This window comes from Bos grunniens, chromosome 5 (assembly GCF_055505025.1).
Source record: "Bos grunniens cultivar Pamir isolate PY7600 chromosome 5, Bosgru_T2T1.0, whole genome shotgun sequence".
NCBI lineage: Eukaryota > Metazoa > Chordata > Mammalia > Artiodactyla > Bovidae > Bos > Bos grunniens.
In genome coordinates, this window is record NC_141169.1 from 104,675,307 (window position 1) to 104,695,519 (window position 20,213).

Here is a 20,213-nt window from a genome sequence, read left to right on the forward strand (position 1 = left end):
GAGGGCTACTCCATTTCTTCTTAGGGATTCTTGCTCACAGTAGTAATTATAATGGTCAATCTGAATCAAATTCATCCCTTCTGGTCTATTTTAGCTCACTGATTCCTAAATATCGATGTTCACTCTTGCCATCTCCTGTTTGAGCACTTCCCCAAAGCATTTGACTGTGTGGATCACAATAAACTGTAGAAAATTCTGAAAGAGATGGGAATATCAGACCACCTGACCTGCCTCTTGAGAAACCTGTATGCAGGTCAGGAAACAACAGTTAGAACTGGACATGGAACAACAGACTGGTTCTAAATAGGAAAAGGAGTTCATCAGGGCTGTATATTGTCACCCTGCTTATTTAACTTACATGCAGAGTACATCATGAGAAACACTGGGCTGGAGAAAGCACAAGCTGGAATCAAGATTGCTGGGAGAAATATCAATAACCTCAGATATGCAGATAACACCACCCTTATGGCAGAAAGTGAAGAGGAACTCAAAAGCTTCTTGATGAAAGTGAAAGAGGAGAGTGAAAAGTTGGCTTAAAGCTCAACATTCAGAAAACCAAGATCATGGCATCCGGCATCATGGCCACCACTTCATGGCAAATAGATGGGGAAACAGTGGAAACAGTGGCTGACTTTGTTTTTGGGGGCTCCAGACTCACTACAGATGGTGATTGCAGCCATGAAATTAAAAGACGCTTACTCCTTGAAAGGAAAGTTATGACCAACCTAGATAGCATATTGAAAAGCAGAGATATTACTTTGTCAACAAAGGTCTGCTAGTCAAGGCTATGGTTTTTCCAGTGGTCATGTATGGATGTGAGAGTTGCACTATAAAGAAAGCTGAGTGCCGAAGAATTGATGCTTTTGAACTGTGGTGTTGGAGAGGACTCTTGAGAGTCCCTTGGACTGCAAGGAGATCCAACCAGTCCATCCTAGAGGAGATCATCCTGGGTGTTCATTGGTAGGACTGATGTTGAAGCTGAAACTCCAATACTTTGGCCACCTGATGTGAAGAGCTGACTCATTTGAAAAGACTCTGATATTGGGAAAGATTGAGGGCAGGAGGAGAAGGGGACGACAGAGGATGAGATGGTTGGATGGCATCATCGACTCAATGGACATGGGTTGGGGTGAACTCCAGGAGTTGGTGATGGACAGGGAGGCCTGGCGTGCTGCGTTCATGGGGTGGCAAAGAGCCGGACACGACTAAGCAGCTGAACTGAACTGAATTTACCTTGATTCATGGAACTAACATTCCAGGTTCCTGTGCAATATTGTTGTTTACAGCACTGAACTTTACTTTCACCACCAGTCACATCCACAACTGGACACTGTTTCCACTTTGGCTCTTCCTCTTATTCCTTCTGGAGCTGTCCATTCGCTCTTCTCCAGTAGCATATTGGGCACGTACCGACCTGGGAAGTCCATCTTTCAGTATCATGACTCTTTGCCTTTTCTTACTGGACCACCAGGGAAGTCCTGTCTTAAGATAGACTCTAGTGGTGCTTTCATTTTACAAATATTCATTGAGCGCTAGACATTAAGCAGTAGTGAACAGAGCACACAAAAATTACATACCATACATCCTGTTGTCAAAACCTATATGTTAATAAGTAAATAGGAAGGAAGGGAGGGAGGGAGGCAGGGAGGAAGGAGAGAAAAATGGAAAAGAATATTTTGTATGTATCGGAGAAGGCAATGGCACCCCACTCCAGTACTCTTGCCTGAAAAATCCCATGGACAGAGGAATCTGGTAGGCTGCAGTCCATGAGGTTGCTAAGAGTCAGACACAACTGAGCGATTTCACTTTCACTTTTCACTTTCATGCATTGGAGAAGGAAATGGCAACCCACTCCAGTGTTCTTGCCTGGAGAATCCCAGGGACGGGGGAGCCTGGTGGGCTGCCATCTATGGGGACACACAGAGTCGGACACGACTGAAGCAACTTAGCAGCAGCAGCAGTGGTGCTTTGGGATCATGGCAGTCCCTGTTCAACATGTCATTTTTTTAAATTTCTTTATTAGAAGCACCACATGACATGTGGGATCTTAGTTCCCTGACCAGGGATCAAACCTGTTCCCTCTGCATTGGAAACATGGATTTTTAGCCACTATACCGCCAGGTAAGTTTCCTCAACTTGTCATTGCTGAGGGAAGCAGAGCAGGGCCCCAGGTCAACCAAGTTTCTCTCTCCTCTGCGTCCTCCTGTACTCCCCGCACTCCCGGTCTCTAGCCCTGTTCCTGTCCCATTATCCTGGGCATTGAACCCTGGTCATTCCTGGACCACAGCTGCTGGCAGACTAAGGACAGGGAGAATGGGATTAAGGGAGAGAGACTGCCATTTCCACTGCTCTTTGGGTAGGAACCCTGAACATAGCCTGAACCCTGAACACAGCCGCAGTCACCAGAAAGGGCCTTGAGGAAGAGGGGAATACCCATCAGATTTAGAAAAGGACATCCGGGCCTCCAGCCCAAGGCTTTTCTGTTCCTAAAAATGCGGAAGCATCTCTAGCCCTTCCCTCTGTGGGCCAGCAGGTGGCAGCACAATCAGGGATTTCAAAACTAAATTAAACGGGGAAAATTTTGGGGGGGGTTTCTGTATGCAAATAGTTCATTCCCTACAGTCTTCCTTCCAGAATGGTTCCCCCTTCCTTCTCCAAAGTCCGTCCCTCCCCCTTCCCTCCTCTGCATGACCCTGCTCTCCCTGGATGCAGAGTGGATGAAGACCTTGTCACAAGAGTCAGGGATCCAACAACAGGCCTTGAGAAATGTGAGTAAGCCTGATGGGGACCAAGGAGGGAGGGAGACACCAGAGGGAAGAATCCTGGGCACGGGAGGACCACTGTGCCCAGACTTACTCAGGGAGGTGGGAGCACCCTGCCCCTCCCCATACACCTTATTCCTCCCGTGTGCACACACATGCACACTAGCAAACGCTTGCCCCATCCCTTTTCCCAGGGAGAAAGGAGACTCAGACTCAGGAGGTGAGGCCACACTGCCTTCCTCCTCCAGCTCATAGGGAGCAGCAAGGTGGGGGCGGGGGTCCCTCGGCCTAGGGTCAGCCTCTGTGCCTGAGACCCTCTTCCACAGGTGGTCTCTCCCAGAGGCCTTGCTGAGCACGTGGGAGCCCTTTCAGAGACCATGACTGGAGACCCTTACCTTCAGTTAACTGGTCCCAAGCCAGCCCAATCCCAGAAGGGGACGGAGTGAGGGGACAGAGCAGGGAGGAGGCTGGGGAGAGAGGTGGGCGGAGTGTGATGACCTCTGGACTGGACACCGCCCCTGGGAGGAGCACCCAGTGCAGTGGCTGCATAGAGCAGCCGCCCCTTTCACCCACCACACCCACCCCTAGAACATCTCCCTGGGATCTCGATCCCAATTCAGGGTGTCTGGGTTCCATACCTGGGCAGAGAACTGCCCCACATGCCACAACTAAGAGTTCGCATGCCACATGAAATATCCTGCATGCCTCAAAAGATGGAAGACCCTGCCTGCCACAGTCAGGACCCCGAGCAGCCAAGGAAATAAATAATACACAAATAAAATAAATAGTTTTCGCAAAAAAGAAAAGTACACAGAATTAGAAATACAAAAAGAAAGAAAGAAATGCAGGCCATCTCCGCCTTTAAAGCAAATGTAGTGGCTGGATACTGACTTACATTGAGATCTGGACACTGGATACTGACTTAACACTGAGATCCATCCAGGAAATGATGCTTTTTCCTCTTCCTGAAATCCCCTCCACTTCACTACACATCTAAATTATATCCACCCACCAAGGTGAGATTCAGATACAATCCAGTGTCCTTTACCCATAACCCTTAGGTCCACATATGCTTCAAAACTCAAGGTTTTGTGGCTTTTGGAAAAACCAGCGCAGGGAATTCCTTGGCAGTTCATTGTAGGGTCCCCAGGTCTCATTGCTGAGAACTCAGGTTCAATCACTGGTCGGGGAACTAAGATTCCCCATGCCTCAAAACATGCCCCCCCAAAAAAGACTCCCCCGGGTATAGAGACCCAATAGCTAACATCTCCTCCTGCACTTCCTTCCAAGGGGCTGGAATAATGCTCCATCATCAAACATTAATATCTCTGCAGCTAAACAGATTGATCCTCACAATATGTAGAATTAAGTTACCAATTAGTTATCATTACATATTCTATTTATAAATTACTTTAAGTCAGTTTAGGTTAGGTTTTGGTGCCAAACATGGGGGAAAAAAAACAAAAATGAAACACTTTGATTCCAGAGCCTTTTGGAATTTAGAGCTTCAGATAAGGGAACAAGGGGTGGTGGACCTATTCACCTCCTCATCAGAGCCTCCCGACTCCCCCAGCGCTCCTCCTGTCCTTTGTCACTTTCTACCCCTGTCTTAGGGACTGCATTCCAATGAAAAGGAAACTTCATCCACTGAAAATGCCCCCTTATTTGACATACCCCTAGGAATTTTTTAAGTTGCCAAATAAACTGTCCCATATCATTGATTCCAAGATGCATTCAAATTCAGAAGTGTTCTAAACAAACAATGCTGGATATTGTGGGGTTTGGCCTTCTTCAGAGCAATTTATCACATTAACATCTATTCCAGAGTTATTGACATGGCAGTGAGCTGTGTTTTTTTGTTCATTTGTTTTTTTTGTTTTGATGTGGACCACTTTTTAAGTCTTTATTGAATTTGTTACAATATTGCTTCTGTTTTATGTTTTGGTTTTTTTAGCCACAATGCATTTGGAATCTTAGCTCCTCAACCAGGGATGGAACCTACACTCCTTCCCTGGAAGGTGAAGTCTTAACCACTGGACAGCTTGGGAAGTCCCTGGGAGAGAGTTTTTAAATATAAATGTCAATACTTGGTGGACTGTTTGAGCTATTAAAAACAGTTTTACATTAAAATAATGGCAAGTGTAAATCTGAAAAATAGTCACGAAAATTATTCCATTCCAAACCATACAAGTGGAATGATCATGAAGTTGGGTCGGCATTTCTGTTGAGCAGCTGTGATGACAAAAACATAAAGAGACTTACTTGCTCACCAACTCTGAAATTATTCAACTTTTAATAATGGCACAATTCTTGGTATTTAAAAAATAATTTGTAATTAGCATCTAAACTGAGACTTTGTTGATGTTTTTGTTATGCTACTTCAAACTGGCATAAAATGATGCCATACCATATCTAGTGTCTTGGTGAGGTGATGAAAGAGGGAACAGTATGTGATGTGTATGATTGTTAAGTTTAGAGTCCCATTTTTTAGGGAATTCTATTTGTTTTAAGACACTGGGGATGAACATGGGACTTTCTCAGTGGTCCAGTGGTTAAGACTCATTGCTTCCACTTCAGGGGGCATGAATTCAATCCCTGGTCAAGGACGTTCTGGAAAATTAAATTAAATTAAATTAAAATACTAGGGATGAAGATTGGGTGAGTGGGGATTATCAATGAAACAAAATTGGCCATAGGTTATGAGAGTGTTAATCGCCTTTGTAGGGAGGCCAGAGGTCCCCAACAGCAGGAGGAAATAGCCCTGGATCGAATTGCTCTCCTCCAGAGGCCAAGAATCCCGGCTTTGTTCACGGCTCCTAGCAGCAACCTTTCATCTTGGGGTCTCGTCTGGTTTCAGGACAAGGTAAAGACATTCAGAGCTCTAGTTCTTTGTTCTCCTAGTAAACACGTTTTCTGCTTTACTTTGCTAACTGTACAGTGTGCCTGTGTGTGTGACTGATTGAAAGAAATGCACAAACAAGTGTGAAGCAGGAGTTGTGTCCTAATCTGTGGTTCCATGGCAACCTCATATGGTTTATGGCAGAATCATTGGGGGATATACTGACCTGCTAATGTCAAGAGGCACCCAATGACTCCTCTGGGGGAGCAGCCAGAGATGAATGAAGCGTGTGGATGGAACCCTCCTTTCTTGGTCAAACTTTCTGGTCTCTTTGACCATTTCATAACTGCCTGGGAATTAGAAGTACTAACCTAATCTGTCAAATTATAGACTTTCAAGGGACTTGTGATCCACTCTTACTATGTACTTTTACTTAGATCCCAACTTTGGAAGCACCTGGCCTTGCTAGGAACCATAAGTTACAAGAACATAATAAGGAATGAGGTGGAATTCTAGCTCCAGGAACATCTCTCAGGCTAGAGGTCACTCTTTTGGCTGCCTGCCTAGGGGACCTGTGACCTAAAAGTGAATCTTTGCCATGGCTGTCCCTCCAATCTATGTGGATAGAATCACTGCTGGTGATCATGGGGTTTTGAGGACACAGATTGGGAATCCCAGGCTCTGGTCGGTTTGGAAGTGCAATGGGCTTCTTCCTTTGATAGCGCTAGGTCTTAGTGGACCAGAGGAGGCTCTCTGGTGGCTTTTGTCTCAACTCCTTAAGTATTCTTTTTGTGGAATCTGTGGAATGAACTGGAAGGATTGGCCTTAATAACTTGAGGACAAAAATCACTTTTTTCTCTCTGGCTGGCCATCACCGCCTCTTTTGCTATCACATATACTGATGTGGTGACACTCAGAAGGGACATCCTGGCTGTTGTTCACTCCCTTATGACTCACCACTTCTACTGCAGTCAGGACTGCGCTCAGGAATGTGCACCTGCACACGGAGGGCAGATGCTTCCCCTAGGGGTCCTAGCTTGGGAGGCATTCTGGAAGGCTACTCTGTTGCACGCCAGGTGGCATCAGAGAAAGAAAAAAAAAAAAATCAGGCAAAGGTTTTAATGGTGAGGAACTGGACTTCAATCTTGGATGCCATCAGGTCTACCCCTGTGCATCTCCACCCCACCTTGGTGGTAGAACCAGGAGGGACGAGGAAGGAGCCTGTGTCGGTAATGGACAGACTAAATCTGACAGGGAAGGAAAGCTTCAGGGTACAGTCAGTCTCCACCCCCATCTAGAGCAGGGAGGGATGTCTCCAGTAAAAAAAAAAAAAAAAAGGCAAGGCTGTAGATGCCACTTTTTTCTCTCTTACAGATGGGAGCTAGCAGTTCCAGAACTACCCCCTTTAAAATGTATTTAAAAAAAAACTGGAACAAATTAGATCTCCAGAGTTTAAAAAGACATGCCTTATGTTCTGCGATACTGAATGGTCACAGTATCCTTTGGAAGATGGGGGATGCTGGCCAGTTGAAGGGTCTCTTAATTATAATAACTGTTTTACAGTTAGCCTGGCTCTGTAAAAAAACAAGAAAAATGGGCAGAAGTGCCATATGTATTGCTCTTTCTCTCTGCAAGACACGCCAGACTTGTGTCTTAAGGGTGCAGATTTGGGCGTGAAATCTTCAGCTCCCTCCTGTCCTCTTACTTTGCCCATTTCTGGGGCTCCTAACTAAGCAAGTTGAGAGTCAGGACACCCTTCCAGGAGGGGTTGCCTCAGTCTCAGTAGAAATTCAAACAGTTCCAATTGCAGTTGAGACTGTTTAGAGGATCCAAAAAGTATATAGACGCCTTTATGGAATTAACTTTACTTTATGACCTTACCTGGAGAGACATAATCTGTGTCTTATTACAGACACTAACTCCCAACTCCAAAACTTGAGTTTGGAGGAAAAGCTGTTGCCTATGGAGATAAATGGCTTGGTAATGAATCAGCAGAAAAAGGAGAGGGCAAGACAGCCACCTTCTCTACTGGGAATCAGACGGTCCCCAAAACAGAACAGAGTCAGACTGGGATTATAACATGGCTAAAGAAAGATGGGGACCAGAGTCACTTTGTCAGATGTGTTCTTGTCAGGACTCAAGTGGGTGCACGCTAAGACTTTTTGCCAAATTGACTAACACAGAACAGGGAAAAAAGGAAGCTCCTGGTAAATTCCTAGATAGACTGCAGGAAGCCCTTCACAGATTCACTGAGATTGACCTCTAAATTGCAAAGGGAAGAATGATGTTAAAAGAGAGACTTCTCACTCAGCTGGCTCCAGATATCCACTAAGCTCCTAAAACAGGCGTATGAACCAAATCAGCCTTTGATAACCTGTTGCAAGTGGCTCAGACAGTTTGTTATGGCAGGTAGGAGGAGGAGAAGAGGCAGAAAAAGACCAGGAAAGACTGAAGCCTGGGCAATGGCTCTCAGATCTGCTCTAAAACAGCCAGAGGAAAATGCCCAGAGGGACCCAGGTGAAAAGGGATGGACTTGCTATTACTGTGGAAAGGAGGGGCCTCTTAAGTGAGGTTGCTCTCAGGTGTCTAAGTCACCCCCAGCTCCATGTCAGGTCTTCAAAGGGCCACACTGGAGAGGAGACTGCCCTCTGAGGCATGGGCCCCAGGGGTCGGACTTGCAAGAAAATCAGGACTGGAGGTGCCCGGGGGTCCCCACACAAGCTCTTATCTTAATTACACCTGAGGAACCACAGGTATTAATAACTGGCGGGGGCGGGGGAGAGGAGGCGGGGAAGCGCAAATCAGTCGATTTCCTTTTAGACACTGGGGCAACTTACTCCATGCTTACTGAAGCCCCTGGCCCACTTTCTCCCTGATCCACTACTGTAATGGGGCTGTCTGGAAGAGCAAACATTATTATTTCAGTTGTCCTCTAAGCTGCAACTGAAACTCTGCTGTTTCCACACAAATTTCTGATTGTGCCGGAGTGTCCCTCACCCCTTTGGAGAAGGATATACTGAGCAAGCTCCATGCCTCTGTTTTCATGAATATGGAGCCCTCTTTTTCTCTCCCATTAATTGGACAAAATGTAAATCCTAGAGAATGGGCTGATGGAAAAACTGCGGGTCAAGCACAGACTGCTATTCCTGTCATTGTCAAGCCCAAAGACCCTCATCTATTTCCACATCAAAAGCAGTAGTTACTGAAACCCAAAATGAAGAAAGGGTTACAACCCACCGCTGAGAATTTAAAGGAGCAGGGACAATTAATTCCCTGTAACAGTCCATGCCATGCTTTTATCTTGGGTATAAAAATGTCAAATGATAAATGGAGATTAGTTCAAGAGTCACAATAACAAATGGGGCTGTGGTTCCTTTACACCTCGAGGTGCCTAATCTTTATACTGCATTGTCTGAAATTCCTAAATAAGCCAAATATTCTTCAGTCATTGATGTGAAAGATGCTTTCTTTTCTAGAAGGGACGATGGCCATAGGCCCCAAGAGAATTAAGCCTATATTAATCATCAACAACCTATGACTTTAAGACAACTTAGAGTATTGGGGGGCATCACAGGCTGTTGCCACATTTGGATTCTGGGTTATGGGGAACTTGTCCACCCTTTATATAAACTTATAACTGAAACTCAGCAGGCCCAAACCAACAAGCTGGTTTGGTCTGCAGAGACTCAAAAGGCTTTTAAGGCTCTTCAAGCTGCTCTTCTGCAGGTTCCACAGGATGAGAGTTACTGGGGAGAAAAAGGCTTTGGCCACATTGCTTAAGGGTAATTGCTACTATTGTTTTGCTAATGCCTAAAGCTCTTAAGTTTATTAATGGGCGAAGTCTCACTGTGCTGACTTCTGATGTGAGTGAAATCTCAAACTCTAAAGTTAATGTTTGGATGACAGTTCCTTTGTGCAGGATGGGAAATGGAAAAGAGGTTATGCCATGGTGATAGTTGAACAGGTTTTAGAAGAAAAGTCTCTTTCCCCCCGCCCCGCCTCCCAGGGATGAATGTTCAGTTAGCGGAGCTTGTGGCTGTGACCGGAGCTCTAGAGTTAAGCAAAGGTTAGCGAGTAAATATTTACGCTGACTCCATTTGCTTATTTGACTTTACATGCTCCTGCTGCAATATGGAATAAAAGCAACATGAGAACCTATTAAACATTTCAAAGAGATTGAAAGACTTTTGATGGCCTAAGAAAGTAGCTGTTCTGCATTGCAAAGGGCACAAATGGGATGGAAGTAAATCAGGGTAATCAGCTGGCTAACTGCTGAATCCCTTTTGAACTCCTTTACGAAGGAACCCCTTTCACTACAGATACCCTTGTTCTGGACAGGTCTGGTTGAACAGGAAGAATCTCAATATACAGAAGAAGAATTAAAAAGATAAATAAAAGAGGAACAAAGATTAATGGAAAAGGAAGGATACAGTCTGAGGATGGAAGATTAATAATTCCTGAAAAGGCTCAATGAAAAATTCTTAAAGGCTTACACCCAGAGTTTTCCTAAAGCCTTGGAATTAACTAACTATGTAACTCAACTTTTACCTTTTCAACAGACGTTACAGGAACTCTGTTTGACTCCATCCTCTGAGTCAAACAATGCTGTTTGAGCCAGGAACCAAGATTCTGATAATAAAGACATTGGGACCTGGGGGGGCAATCTCTCAAGCCTCTCTGGGAAGGCCTTTACCAGATGTGTTAGGGGAAGCACACTGATTGAAACCGCCCACCCTGGCCAGGCACCATAGTAACCATTTGCATGAGTTGTTTTATGACAGGAGATCCTGATAAGGAATACGGAACTAATCAGCCACCACCAACCGGAAGAGTTCAGGAAAGGCTGAAAGGAGACACCGCGTGTCCGTCCACTTCCCAGAATCCCTCTCGCTAGCATCCGTCTTGGCTGAGCCATGTGTGCGCCACCAGGAAAGACTCTGAATTAGAAAGATTGGTCAAAGACCACCCAGAAACTAATCCCATCACCATAAAACCCGAGACTGCAAGCCACGCGGCAGAGCAGTTCTCCTGGGTTCCCTTACCCTACTGCTCTCCATCCCTGTGCCCTTTCCCAATAAAATCTCTTGCTTTGTCAGCACATGTGTCTCCTCGGAAAATTCATTTCCGTGTGTTAGACAACAGCCCAGTTTTGGGCCCTGGAAGGGGTCCCCCTTCCTGCAATAGATGGGTCTCGTAATCTATGTGGGCCTGCTTTTGCTGATTCCAAAAATCCTGAGTTTGCCGTTTGACCCTCCAGACAACGCCTTCCTGTCCTGGGCTCATTCCTACACCTCATTCCACAATCTGTCCAATTGCTGGGTCTGCAGAGTGCTCCCCTCCTCATCAATGGAAGGTTTCCCGTGGTAGACATCTCCACACCAGGGAAAGGACTTTTTCCAAGTCCACGACTACCTTTGCCAACAACAATCATATGTGATATCTCTTCTTAATCTAATGACATCTAACAGTCCTAAAATGGACTGGTGTGACCCTTTGTACCTTTATGGACATAATGTGACTTTTAACTTTGCTGATCGTTCTGTTTTTGCTGTTTGCTCCCTGCACCTGTAACTGTGTAGCTGGATTTGTTTCTAGCTGCATAAAGTTATGGTTATTCAGTCTCCTGCGAGTGCCACAGCCTCCTCCAACTATTACTTTGGGTCCCTGAATCAGAGACCCTCAACAGACAGCTTAGGAGTATCTCTTTAGTTGCTAAGTCGTGTCTGACTCTTGCAACCCCATGGACTGTAGCCTGCCAGGCTCCTCTGTCCATGGGATTCTCCAGGCAACAATACTGGAATGGGTTACCATTTCCTTCTCCAGGGGATCATCCCGACCCAGGAATTGAACCCAGGTCTGCTGCATTGCAGGCAGATTCTTTACCAACTGAGCTATGAGGGAAGCCCCATAGGAGAATATGTTGCCTCAATAATTTAGGGACAACACCCCTTACCAGCTCAGAAGCAGTTATGGAATGAGAACACTGCCCCTTTCCCTTGGCAACATAATTCTCCTAAGAGAAAATGGGAAAATGAGAGCATTAATATCCTTGGTAGGGAGGCCAGAGGTCCCCAAGTGGCAAGAGGAAATAAAACTCCAAGTGGCAGACATTAGTTTTTTTTCTTCTAATCTTGTGTTGTCATGGCGACACCTGGTTCCCCTGGAACTTAACTTTCTCTCAATCCTTGAGCTAACCACTGCGTTTTTCTTATGAAAATGTTTTCTTAAGCTATGTTAATGAACCATGTACTTGCTTGGAAATCTGCCTGTCTTCAAGATTCATGTCATATGTTTTATAGCCCAGGGATGACTCATCTTGTGCCAAGCTATCTCAAAATGCATGTTGTGGGTGAGGGGCCTGGTGTGACTTTCTCAGTTTTGAGGCATTTCCTTTCTCTAATTAGCAGCTTGCTAATAGGTATATAACTCCTTGCTAAAAACAAGCAAGGGGACACTCTTTCTGTCCCCTTCTGATGCCTGTGTCAGAAGCTTTCTCTGTCTCCTCTATACTTTAATAAAACTTTATTACACAAAAAGTTCTGAGTGATCAAGTCTTATCCCTAGCCCCGGATTGAATTCCTCCTCTCCAGAGGCCAAGAATTCCAGCATCATTCACATCTCGTAGCAGCAAGCTTTCAGTTATAATTATTGAAATGGTGGGTAGTGGGAGTTTATTATATTATTTTTTCAGTGTGTGTTTGAAAATGTGTGTGATGAAAAGTTAAAAATAAAGAGGGCTGGTTCTGTTCACATTAAAAAAAAAAAAAAATACAGAGGGAAAGCCACATGCCCAGGAACCAATGAAGCATGATATTTGTGATCATGTCTTGCTTCCGGCTGACACAGGGCTTGGAATCAGAGGACAGGCCAAGTCTCCACTCTGCCACTCACCAGCAGAGGGACCTTGGGCTCATCATCGAACTTCTTAGCTTCTTCAAGGATGAAATAGAGAGAATGTCAGTTCTGTCTACCTTACACGGCCTGTCTGTCAGAACGACCTAAAGAAACAAAGAGTGAGAGGGCTTTTCAAACTGTGGTAGCAAATAACTACAAGTTGAAAGGAAGGGAATTCTGAGTCTGTGAGGTGTCTGCAGGTAGGTTCTAGGTGTGACTCACCTTTGCATGCTCCATGTCTAGCTGCATCATTCACGCAGTTGATGGAAAAAGGACCTTTAGGTGTTCCCCTGGCTGCCCAACATCGAAACATCTTTACCACATTTGGGGATCTCCTCATTGTGAGACTTGAGAACAGAGCCCATTTCCCAGGAGAGAAGATGCACATGCAGGAAGCAGGTCCCTCAGCAGTCTGTCAGCTCTGGAGGAAGCCATACACTCAGGCTCTGTTCATCAGAGACACTGTCTAGACTTTGAGTCCAGAAGCAGTAACGCCAAGAAGCAGGCCCTACAGAACCTCTGGGGACAGTGGTAGCCACCCTAAGATGGAGGAGGAGCTGGGGCTTGCAGGCAGCACCCAGCAGCCTGCCCCAGTGGGTGAGCCTCGCAAGGTGAAGTGACCAGGACATGGCAGGGACAGTGGCAGCCACACTGTGTCCACTGCTCCTGCTGTGACGTGTCCACACCTGGCTCCCCAGCTCTCCTGGCACTTCTAAAAGCATCCCAGGACCCCTTTAATAAATCCCTCTTCTGCTACAATCTACCAGAGTTGATTTCGGTTTCTTGCAATCAAGTACAGTGCTCAATGGATAAACAACAAGGTCCTAAGGTGTGGCACAGGGAACTATATTCAATATCCTGTCATACTGTCACAGAAAAGAATATGAAAAAGAATATATATATAAAACTGAATTACTGTGCTGTACAGCAGAAATTAACACAACATTGTAAATCAATTATACATCAATAACATAATATTTTTTAGATAAAAGAAGTAAGTTCTGTGAGTATCTGAGGAATGAATGACTAAATGAGTGCACCAGTGAGTTCAGACCATTTAGTAGCTGCTTCTAGCTGTGTGATTTTTGGAAAGTTATTTAACCTCTCTGAGGGTCTCACATCCTTCCCTGTTCTCTATTCCTGGATATTCTTCCTAAGGCATTCAAGGCCACGAGAATATAAATACTGTGGGGGGTGTGTGTGTGTGTTGCATAATAGTCACAATGTTTTAAATTTGACATTTTTCATTCAATTAAAAATATATAAATTATATATATACATTGGCCACAGCATGTAGCTTGTGGGATCTTAGTTTCCTGACCAGAAGGGCCTCAGCTGCGAATGGGCCTGTGGGTGCCTGACAGCCTTAGAATAGAAAGGGGGAAGGAGAGGGAGAAAGTGAGGAAGGAAAGGGGAACCAAGAAGGCCCAGAAAAGGAGAAGCAAGGAGCACACCCCTTCTTCTTGAGGGTCAAGGGATAACCCGGAAAGGAAAAGCCAGAGGGAAGTTAACCAGATGGAAAATGAAAGAGGAACAGGAACAGATGAGCTGAAATAAGAGAAAACCCTCTATTGACATGGTCTGCTTTAAGGATACACAGACAGGCTCTCTTCCCCCAAATATCTCCCTACCTTGATGCTATAGTGCCTGAAAGCCTAGCATTGTTTTAAAGCATTTTGTGTGTGTGTAATGTAAAGTTCATATAACATAAAAATCACTAAAGTGCACAATTCAGTCATTTTAGCATGTTCACGATTTGTGCAACCATTAGCACTTATTCTAGAACATTTCCATCATCCCCAAAAGAGACTCCAACTCTACCTTCTCCCAGTCCTCTGGCAACCACTAACCACTTTCTATCTCTGTGGACTTGCCTGTTCTGGACATGGCATCTCAAGGGAATCCTATAATGGCTTTTGTGCCTGGCTTCACGCAGTTAGTGTGATGCTTTCCAGGTTCACCCGCGCTGTAATGGGTGTCAGTACTCCATTTCTTTTCACATCTGAATAGAATTCCACTGTGTGGGTGAAATACATTTTGTTTACGCATTCAGCGATGGGTTGATATTTGGATCATTTTCACTATTTGCTTTTTATGGATATTGCTGCAGTGAGCATTCCTGTACAAATTTCTATTTTAAGAGTCTTCAGTTCTCTACTGGAATTGCTGGTTCACATCCCCGGTAGCTCAGCAGTAAAGAATCCATCTGCAATGCCAGAGACACAGCAAACAAGGATGCGATCTATAAGACGGGGAGATCCCCTGGAGGAGGAAATGGCAACTCACTCCAGTATTCTTGCCTGGAGAATTGCATGGATAGAGGAGCCTGGGGCACTACAGTCCATGGGGTTGCAAAGAGTCGGACACGACTGAGCGCACACACGCGCGCGTGCGCGCGCGCACGCACACACACACACACACACATGTCCTAACTCTGTGTAACTCTTTGAGGCTCTGCCATGCTGTTTCCCACGGCGACTGCACCGTTTTACCAGCAACACCAGCAACAGATGAGGGTTCAGGTCCACCATTTGGGATTTTTGGTTGTTTTGCTTTTTCAGTTTTTTGGCTGAGTCATGAAATTTGGGATCTTAGCTCCCCAACCAGGGATTGAACCCAGGTCCATAGCATTGAAGGCCCAGAGTCCTAACCACGGGAGCACCAGGAAATTCCCTCAGGTCCACCACTTTTGAAACCCAGTTTTTTTAGTCAAACATGGCCTTTCTAACCTAGTCTTAGTCGTTTCTCAGGTGTTACTCCAGAGCCACAGACAGCTGAAACCTATACACAGTACCAAATGCCCAAAATATTAAACTGAGTTACCTTTAGTGTTATTTTGTCTGTTTTGTTTCCCCCTATTCTCCACTATTTGCTAAATTGTATTTAATCAGCATATATTAATTTTATTTATCTTATTTATTTTTATATCTAGGTATATACATTTTTGCCTTGGCAGGGAGAAACTTGTATCATTTTTTCAATCATCAAAATAGATAAATAAAACTAATATATACTCAATAAAATTTAGCAAACAGTGGAATCTATATGTATGTGTCAATATATTCTGATCTAGACATATCTAGATATAGATAGAGGTAGATACAGATATAGGTACAGGTATATAGTTAAATCTAAACAGCATATTAAAAGATTAAAAAGCAGAGACATTAAAAGCAGAGCATATTAAAAAGAAGAGACACTACTCTGCTGACAAATGTCCATCTAGTCAAAGCTATGGTTTTTCCAGTGGTCATGTATGGATGTGAGAATTGGACTATAAAGAAAGCTGAGCTCTGAAGAATTGATGCTTTTGAACTGTCGTGTTGGAGAAAACTCTTGAGAGTCCCTTGGACTTCAAGGAGATCAAACCAGTCAATCCTAAAGGAAATCAGTCCTGAATATTCATTGCAAGGATTGATGCTGGGGCTGAAACACCAATACTTTGACCACCTGATGTGAAGAACTGACTCATTGGAAAAGGCCCTGATGCTGGGAAAGATTGAAGGCAGGAGGAGAAGGGGACGACAGAGGAAGAGATGGTTGGATGGCATCACCAATTCGATGGACGTGAGTTTGAGCAAGCCCCAGGAGTTGGTGACGGACAGGGAAGCCTGGCATGCTGCAGTCCATGGGGTTGCAAAGAGTCGGACATGACTGAGAGACTGAACTGAACTGATACAGTTATATAGATATAAATATATCCTCAGAGGAAAAACTTACATTACCTTAAGAAACTTTTTTCTCCCCAGAATCAAATCATAAAAGGCATGATCAATATAACAGTGTCTTCAATACTGGTTTCAAAACAAGTTCATGAGTAATCGTCACATGGCCATTTCTTCTTTCTGTCAAGGGTATAACACAACATATGAAGGAACTGAAAGTGTTAAGTCATTCAGTCATGTCCACCTGTTTGTGACACTATGAACTATAGCCTGCCGGGCTCCTCTGTCCATGTAATTCTCCAGGCAGGAAAACTGGAGTGGGTTGCCATTGCCTCCTCCAAGGGATCTTCCCAAACCAGGTATTGAACTCGGGTCTCCTACAAGGGGCAGATTCTTTACAGCTGATCCACCAGGAAAGCGTAACACTGTGTATAAGTCAAGGTTGTTGTGTGTGGTTGGGCAGAGTGCAGGTCAGGCTGGGGCTGGGCTAATGAGGTCCAGTCATGTTACATGATCCCAGGACAGAACCCCTAAGACAGATGGGAGAGCTTCTGCCAAGACTTCCCTTCTTGAACCACCTCTTCTTCGCGCACATCTGCCATCCTACCCTCACGGTGAACACACAACACACACACACACTGCCATCCAGATATTAACTTGCATTTGCTAGACAAGATGCCAACTCTTTCTTTTTAAAGATTTTGTGTGTGTGGACTATTTTTAAAGTTTTTATTGACTTTGTTACAATATTGCTTCTGTTTTATGTTTTGGGTTTTTTTTACCACAAGGCATGTGAGATCCTAGCTCCCCAACCATGGTTCAAACCCTTGCCCCCTGCATTGGAAGGTGAAGTCTTAACCACTGGACCCCCAAGTAAGTCCCTAGATGCCCCCTCTTTCTTGCCCCCTGATCTGGCCCTCACCCTCTCCCCTATCTTTTGTCCTTCCTCACCTGACAGGGCACAGATCATGTCGTGGGTCATGTCATGGATCAGCCTTGCCAGCACATCCACTCCTCGGCTCCAACAAACAAGCCTGCTGGAGAAACCCTCCAACCAGGACCCACCTGGCCTCTTCTGTGTGCCTGCTCTCAGACTACATTTAGTGATGACCTTCAGTTCAGTTCAGTCGTTGAGTCATGTCTGACTCTGTGGACTCTAAGCTACCCCATGGACTACATGGACAACTCTCACATCCATACATGACTACTGCAAAAACCACAGCTTTGACTAGATGGGCTTCCATGTTAGCTCAGTTGGTAAAGAATCAGCCTGCAATTTGGAAGACCTGGGTTGGATCCCTGGGTTGGGAAGATCCCCTGGAGAAGGGAAAGGCTACCCACTCCAGGTTTCTGGCCTGGAGAATTCCATGGAGTCTCAAAGACTGGAAAACGACTGAGCGACTTTCACTTGACAAGATGGACCTTTGTCGGCAAAGTAATGTCTTTGCTTTTTAATATGCTATCTAGGTTAACCATAGCTTTTCTTCAAAGAAGCAAGTGTCTTTAATTTCATGGCTGCAGTCACCATCTGCAGTGATTTTAGAGCCCAAGAAAATAAAGTCTGTCACTGTTTCCATTATTTCCCCATCTATTTGCCATGAAGTGATAGGACCAGATGCCATGATTTTAGTTTTTTGAATGTTGAGTTTTAAGCCAGCTTTTTCACTCTCCTCTTTCACTTTCATCAAGAAGCTCTTCAGTTCCTCTTTGCTTTCTGCATTAAGGGTGGTGTCATCTGCATATCTGAGGTTATTGATATTTCTCCTGGCAATCTTGATTCCAGCTTGTGCTTCATCCAGCCCAAAATGAAATGTACTTCATTTCACATGATGTACTCTGCATATAAGTTAAATAAGTAAGCAGGATGACAATATACAGCCTTGACATACTCCTTTCCCAATTTGGAACCAGTTTGTTTCATGTCCAGTTCTAACTGTTGCTTCTTGACCTGCCTACAGATTTCTCAGGAGGCAGGTCAGGTGGTCTGGTATTCCCATCTCTTTCAGAATTTTCCACAGTTTGTGGTGATCCACACAGTTCAAGGCTTTGGCATAGTCAATAAACCAGAAATAGATGTTTTTCTGGAACTCTCTTGCTTTTTCTATGATCCAACAGATGTTGGCAATTTGATCTCTGGTTCTTCTGCTTTTTCTAAATCCAGCTTGAACATCTGGAAGTTTTCGGTTCACATACTATTGCAGCAAGCGTGGAGAATTTTCAAAATTACTTTGCTAGCGTGTGAGATGAGTGCAAGTGTGCAGTAGTTTGAACATTCTTTGGCATTGCCTTTCTTTGGGATTGGAATGAAAACTAACCTTTTCCAGTCCTGTGGCCACTGTTGAGTTTGGCAAATTTGCTGGCATATTGAGTGCAGCACTTTCACAGCATCATCTTTTAGGATTTGAAAGAGCTCAACTGGAATTCCATCACCTTCATTAGCTTTGTTTGTAGTAATGCTTCCGAAGACCCATTTGACTTCCCATTCCAGGTTGTCTGGCTCTAGGCGAATGATCACACCATCGTAGTTATCTGGGTCATAAAGATCTTTTTTGTATAGTTCTTCTGTGTATTCTTGCCACCTCTTCTTAATATCTTCTGCTTGTTAGGTCCATACCATATTCTTTATTGTGCCCATTTTTGTGTGAAATATTCCCTTGGTATCTCTAATTTTCTTGAAGAGATCTCTAGTCTTTCCCATTCTATTGTTTTCCTCTATTTCTTTGCATTCTGTGTTTTTTTGAGATTGCACCCAAGTACTGCATTTTGGGCTTTTTCGTTGACTATGAGAGCTACTCTAGTTCTTCTAAGGGCATCTTGCCCACTGTTGTAGATACAATGGTCATCTGACTTACTCCTCCTCCTACTCTCCCATTCCTGTTCTAAATATTTTAGTTCACTGATTCCTAAAATGTCAGTGTTCACTCTTGCCCCATCTCCTGTTTGACCATTTCCAATTTACCTTGATTTTGGACCTAACATTCCAGGTTCCTACGCAATATTGTTCTTTACAGCATCAGACTTTACTTCCATTACCAGTCACATCCACAACTGGTGGTCCACAGCCAGCCTGTTTGCCCAGCCCCTGGTGCCAAGACCTTCAGGGGTTCACACTCTGGACCAGATGCTGAGGATAAAAGGATGTCTCCATCCCATCCTCAGCTGCCCTTGTTTCCCTAAGCTGCTACTGCTGCTAAGTCACTTCAGTTGTGTCCAACTCTGTGCAACCCCATAGACAGCAGCCCACCAGGCTCCCCCGTCCCTGGGATTCTCCAGGCAAGAACACTGGAGTGGGTTGCCATTTCCTTCTCCAATGCATGAAAGTGAAAAGTGAAAGTGAAGTCGCTCAATCGTGTCCGACCCTCAGTGACCCCCGTGGACTGCAGCCTACCTGGCTCCTCTGTCCATGGGATTTTCCAGGCAAGAGTACTGGAGTGGGGTGCCATTACCTTCTGGGACAAGCTCATTAGCATGCCTGAGTCCATTGAGCGGGGAGGAAGGGCCTTTTTCTTTTTTTTCGCTGGGATCTTAGTACCCTGACCAGGGATCAAAACCATGCTGCTTGCCTGGGAAGCTGGGTGTCTTAATCCCTGGACTACCAGGGAAGTCCAGGGAGGGTCTTAAAACAGACCCTAGTGGTGCTTTGGGGTCACTACTTGTCATTTTTTAAAATTTCTTTATTAGCTGCACTACATGGCATGTGGGATCTTAGTTCTCTGACCAGGGATTGGAAACACGGATTTTTAACTACTAGAGCTTCAGGTAAGTTCCCTCTAAGTGTCATTGCTGAGGGAAGCAGGGCAGGACCCCAGGTCAAGCAAGCTTCTCTCTCCTCTGTGCCCTCCTACACTCCCCGTCTCTAATCCTTGCTCCAGTCCCATTATCCTGGGCACTGAACCCTGGTCATTCCTGTACCAGAGCTTCTGGCTAACTAAGGACTGGGGTTAAAGGAGAAGAGAGGGTCACAAAACCCCCTCAACTGCAATTTCCACTGCTCTTTGGGTAGGAACCCGGAACACTCAGCTGCAGTCACCAGAAAGGGCCCTGAGGAAGGGG

At 44.9% G+C, this 20,213-nt stretch overlaps 1 long non-coding RNA gene across 6 annotated transcripts; it reads left to right on the forward strand.

The window, feature by feature from the left end:
• Positions 1–1,815: 1,815 nt before the first annotated feature.
• On the forward strand, positions 1,816–19,958 carry LOC147372863 (uncharacterized). 6 transcript variants are annotated; one of them, XR_015164337.1, is made up of 4 exons: positions 1,816–2,121; positions 2,623–2,768; positions 5,487–5,625; positions 17,119–17,739. It is a non-coding gene; the product is annotated as an uncharacterized LOC147372863 (long non-coding RNA). The 6 variants fall into 6 exon arrangements; XR_015164334.1 differs by lacking the exon at positions 17,119–17,739 and adding an exon at positions 9,940–10,699 and having other exon boundaries at positions 1,817–2,121; XR_015164336.1 differs by lacking the exon at positions 1,816–2,121 and adding an exon at positions 19,842–19,958 and having other exon boundaries at positions 2,520–2,768; positions 17,119–17,595.
• The last annotated feature ends 255 nt before the right edge of the window (positions 19,959–20,213 follow it).